Here is a 6,000-nt window from a genome sequence, read left to right on the forward strand (position 1 = left end):
CTATCCCACTACATGGAGGACAAGAGAACTTCTGGCTCCTGCTTCCACTTTCAATTACGCCTTTTCTCGCGAATGCGTAGATGAGGCACAAACCGGGCCTACTTTAGCATCTGAAGCTTCCGCAAGCTCTGGAAGGGAACACAGGAACACCTGACGCAGCCGTGCCCCAAGTTTATTGCTTTAATCTGTACTTTCAAGTTTTCCTTTTGAATGTAATAAAAAGCAACTTTGATTTGTATCAAGAGGTAGAGAACTTTGTATTGAAATCAATGAAATTGAAGGTTGTGGGTACTGAAAATTTTCCTTTTGGTCCAAAAATGGTCTAAGTTGTAAAAAGTTTAATTTGAACAAAATCAACTTTTATTAAAACTTTTCAAAACCATTTTCGATAAGGATCACAACTGGACACACTCAAAATCTATCCTTGAAATGTACAACCCCGAATCCAATAACTGGAAAGTTGCCCCTTGTTTGAATAGCACTGCACTGGAGATCACAACCGAACTCTTGGATGCAGAAAAGACAAAGATGACCAGAACAATCTCATGGACACAGTTGATTTGGAAGTGTTTACGGCTGAATTTCAGGATGAAGTTGTCTACGTATCCCAAAGATGAGAATCAAGCCTTACGTAGTTCGGTTCGGGTTCACTCGGGTATTAACACTCTTCTTTTGCGCTCTAATTTTTGCCAAGGCCGCCTTTTTCTGGTTTTCAACCTTGCGAGCTCAGTTTTTTTTATTTCTAATTTTTCGTGCTCTAACTTTTGCCTAGGTCGCCCTTTCGGGTTTTTGGCCTAGCAAGCCACTCAAGGGTAGTATTTCTTCAAGTTGTCCATGTTGATTGGTTGAGAGAATTCGAGGCCATCTAAGTCCATAAGAATGACAGCTCCACCCGACCAAATAGATTTGATGATATTAGGACTAGTCTAATTAGGTCTCAAGTTGCCCTTAGGGTCATGGATGGGAGCTCGGTTGTCTTTGAGCACCAAATCCCCTTCTTTCAGATTCCTAGACTTAACTTTCTTGTTGAAAGCCCTAGAAATTCTACGTTGATAACCTTGGACGTGGTATAGTGCTTTCAGCCTCCTCTCATCGAACAACATTAGTTTCTCGAACCTGCTCTACTGCCAATCCGCTTCTGCTATCTGGCACTCAGCCATAACTCGCAGCGACGGAACCTCAACTTAAATCGGCAGAACAGCCTCCATCACATAAACTAGAGAATACGGAGTTGCCCCAGTAGATGTTCGAATTGATGTTCTGTAGCCCCAAAGAGCAAATGGCAGCTTTTCTGGCCAGTCCCTGTAGGTTTTCACCATATTCTGTAGAATGTGTTTGATGTTTTTGTTAGTGGCCTCAACAGCTCCATTGGTTTGCGGCCGATATGTGGATGACTTATGAAAAGCCATGTTGTATTTCTCCAACAAGTCGATCACTTGTTTCTTGAAGTAGGAACCATTGTCCAAGATGATCTCATTTGGGACCCCATAATGACAGATGATATTATTCCTGATGAACTTGGTTTTGTTCATTGTTTGATACCTTGAACCGGAGTTTGAAAGCTAAGGGTATGTGGGAATTGTCGGGCGCTATCAGCAACACCCCTATCTCATTATCGTACTGGTTAGACGCTCCGTCAAAGTACATAGTCCAAATCTCTTCTTCGACCTGCAGAATGGCCTCATCTGGGAACAAATACTTTACTACTTCGTCTCCCTCCACTGGGTGATCGGCTTGGAACTCCACTACTGCTCTCTCCTTCACAGACTTACAAGTCATATACTTCAAATCAAATTCGGAGAGAAGAAGCAACCAACGAGCTAGCCTACCTGTAAGTGCTGGTTTCTTGAAGAGATATTTGATAGGATCCAATCTCGAAACTAGAATTATGGAGTGAGCTAATAGGTAGTGCCTCAACTTGCTAGTAGCCCATACCAAGGCCAAGCAAGCCTTCTCCAGCGGAGTGTAACGGGTCTTATATTCTAGCATCTTCTTGCTCAGGTAATAGATGGCCTTCTCCACTCTATCCTCAGATTCTTGCGCAAGCATGCAGCCCATTGTTGTGTCGGTTACTGACAGATACAAAATCAACGGCTTCCCCAACTCTGGCGGTGACAACATGGGTAGGTTCTGTAGATACTGCTTGATCTGCTCAAAAGCAACCTGGCATCGGTCATCCCATTGGAATTTCTTTCCTTTCTTCAGGGGACCAAATAGTGATTCACAAGTCAAGGTTAATTTTGTAATAAACCGTCTTATGAATTGCACTTTACCTAGAAAGCCTCGCACCTCCTTTTCAGTCCTTGGTGGTGGCATTTTTAGGATGGCCTTGATTTTGAAAGGATCGACTTCAATGCCCCTTTGTGTAATCAAGAACCCCAGCATTTTCCCTACTGTGACACCAAAAGTGCATTTCTGAGGATTCAGTCGCAACAGATATTTTCTAATCCATTGGAAAAACTTCTTCAAGGCAGTGTAGTGGCCCTCTCTTTCCTTGGACTTGACAATCATGTCGTTCATGTACATCTCAACCTCTTTGTGGATCATATCGTGTAAGATCGTGGTTGCAGTCCGTTGATAAGTAGCCCCAGTATTCTTCAAACCAAACGGCATCACCTTATAGCAATTGGTTCCCCACGGCATGGTGAAGGCAATCTTCTCCCTATCCTCGGGTGCCATCAAGATCTGGTTGTACCCAGAAAACCCATCCATAAAGAAGAGCAACGCATGGCCTACGGCGAAGTCCACCAATTCGTCGATGTGTTGTAGAAGAAACTCATCATTCGGACTAGCTTTGTTCAGTTCTCTGAAATCCACACACACTTGAATTCTGCCATCTTTATTCGGCACTTGAACAATGTTGGCCAACCAAGTAGGATACTCAGATACTAGCAAGAACCCTGTATCTATCTGCTTGGTGACCTCTTCCTTGATTTTCAGAGCCCAATCCGGGCGTATTCTCCGAAGCTTCTGCTTGACGGGTCAGGTCTCAGGGTCAAGAGGGATTCGGTGCTGTACAATTTCAGGATCGATTCCAAGCATGTCTTCGTAAGACCACGCGAAAACATTTTTGAAATCTGTTAATAAAGTGACTAAGCGCTCGCGTTTCTCCGAAGACAACGTGGACCCGATCTGGACTAGACGTGGATCCTTCTCAGTACCAATGTTAATTGAAGTGATTTAATCAACCAGGGGTTTTACAAACCTCTCCTCCTCTCGATCAATCAAATGTTTCAAAACCAAAGGAATTTTTTCCTCCTCGTTTTTATCAAAGTTTTGAAAGTCCTGATTAATGCAATACACAAGTGGCACAGAAAAGTACTCAGAAATAGCAATGGTACCATTCTCATTCACAGCTTCCCGTTAGTCCAATTCCTCTGTTACAACCGACTCAAAAGAAAAGGAAAAAGACGACCTGGACAAAACAACGGCATCCAAGTTATCAACCCCATGAATACCGGACTCTGACTCAGAAGAACTAGAATCTGATTCCGACTCCACAGACTCTATGGAATCAGATTTCGGTTCACTATCTAATTCAGAACTGCTAGACAAAAAAGCCCTCTTCGAACTGCCAAATAAGGGAGGGTGTGATAGATGCATCCAGAATGCCGGAAGAAGGGCCCACAGCCGATTGATCTCCAATCATGGAAACAGAGAAGTCATCCCCCAAGCTCTCTGGTGTGATCTGAGGATCTAAAAGGAAATAAGCCAGCGCTGCTCGTATCTCAAGTTCTATGCCATCTGACTCATCCTCTATACATTGTTCAGCCTCATCTGGTAGGTCAGTCTGCTATTCTGCAACCTCATCCCCTTGCAATTGTAGGTCGAAAAAGATCTCAAAACCGGGCAAACGCCGCTTTTCAAAGTTCAGCCATGGCTCGGTAAAGTCGTAAAATGGAAAATCTTCCTCCTCCTGGATAAAACAGCCGTTCAGGGTTCCTTGAATGGGCCTATGTACCAGCTCGTAGTGCTTCCCAGTTTGTTTAGCCTTGGCTCTTTCTGCCATTTCCTTTCCCTTTCTTATCCAGTCCTCTTTGGTAGGCGTGTAACCTAGACCAAAGGTGTGAGGGTTGTGTGGCACTTCGGCCAACACAACAACGCTCTTCTGGCTGCTCCTTCCCAATCCCATTTCGGTACATGTTACAGCTTATTCATGAAGTAGACGGATTAAGCATTGACATACAACCCCTCATCAATAGCCAGAATATCTTGCATAACACGGGCCTCGGCCAAGGTGAATCCAGACAAAAAGACATCCACCTCGCCGTGTACAATTTCTAGTACCGGTGTAGTGACTTCGAGCGGAGGATGTATGGAAGACTTGCCAAAAACAATAGCTACCCCCTTCCCATGGGGGTACTTCAGCATCTGATGCAAAGTGGAAGAGACAACTCTTACTTGGTGCAGCAACGGACGTCCAAAGAGTAAATTAAAGGTGGGAACATCTAGGATGTGAAACTCAATGTCCTGTTGTGCCGGGCCAACCTAAGTTATGATCCGAACTATCCCCATCACTTCCCGACTAGTATTGTCATAAGCCCGAATCACCTGGGCCATTGGTGCGAAGTCTGCGGGTTTCAAATCGATAGCATAGGTCGTGCGCGACGGACACACATTAATTGCAGACCCAGTATCAACTAAGATAACTGGTATCCACTTCTCTTTACATTCAACAGAGATGTATAGTGATTTGTTATGCTCGAAGTCCTCAGGCGGCAATTCCTTATTTGTAAAAGTCAAAGTCGGTGAAGCGCCACTTGGGAAAACCAGTCCCATTAACTGCTCAGGGGTTGTGTCGATAGAGAGCTTGGCCTTATCCATTGCTGATAGGACGGCTTGTCTATGCACCCGTGAAGCAATGAGCAATCCCCAAATGGATATATCCGCCTGAATCTCCTTCAGCTACTTCAGTACAGCTTCCTCTTCCAATAGTTTATCTTTCTGTTTCTCTGCCTCCTTATCTTTCCCTGATGCTTCTGGTTGGTCCAACTGTGGGGGCTTAAAGTACCGCCTACTCCGAGTCATGTGATCAACTTCCTCAGCATACCATATATCATCTGGCAGATTTTATCCCCAATCTTCATCCGTGTGGGCAAGATACAAATCATCATCTTCCTACCATATTCCTTCGGCAACCGACTGGTAGTTGTCCGGTTCCATTGTACGCATTTCTGTATCCGCAACCCAGTCAGTCCCCACAGGGCTTTTGGCTTTTCTAACCTTCTGATCAGTCTGAGTTCTTTCATGCTTGAACCGCTTCAGCACAGCCTCCTATTCTGTATTGGCTGTATAAACACTACCCAATTCTTGAACAAAATTCTTATTACCGGTGCTCTCCAGCAACTTCCCCTTATTGTCGACCATTCCGGCCATTGCAGCAATCCCCATTTCCAATTGTTCCTGTTTCGGTTGAGACCCCTCATCAACATCCGGCTCATCACTAAGCCACCCTGAATTATTCGTTGATTCGTTCATATCAAACCAGCCAATCTGTACATTCCCCAGATCCTGTTCATCAAAGAACTGCAGATTACTGATGTCCTCCTCAAGCTCAGCTAAGTCGTCCAGTCCTTGGCTTGGCCCGTCTTCCTGGACTACATTAACCTCGATTCCCTTCGACAATTCCACCCCTAGTTTGGCCTGACTTGTTGGTACAATGTAGCGACAGGGGTTGTACTCTTCTTTAGTTAAGCTCATGGAGCCCTCAGGCATACCTTCTTCTACCACAGCCACTACCACGGGTTTAGGTTGGGATATGGACGCGCTCATCATGCACAAGTTTGTGCTTTTTGGGATGAACAGCGCTGGCTTAGGCAAGTGAGAGGGGGTGATATATATGTTGGGGTCGTATGGGACGACCATTGTTTGGATAAGGTTTACTTGCCCAGGTGGTAGGGGTTGGTTATGTGGTGGGGGGGGATTCATAGTGACATTAGGCTTTTTAGGATGCGCTCTCACTTTGTTGTCAATGAGATCCTGAATCTCATGACGGAGTCT

The sequence above is a fragment of the Camellia sinensis genome, chromosome 8 (genome assembly GCF_055761805.1).
Source record: "Camellia sinensis isolate YWXY chromosome 8, ASM5576180v1, whole genome shotgun sequence".
NCBI classification, from domain to species: domain Eukaryota; kingdom Viridiplantae; phylum Streptophyta; class Magnoliopsida; order Ericales; family Theaceae; genus Camellia; species Camellia sinensis.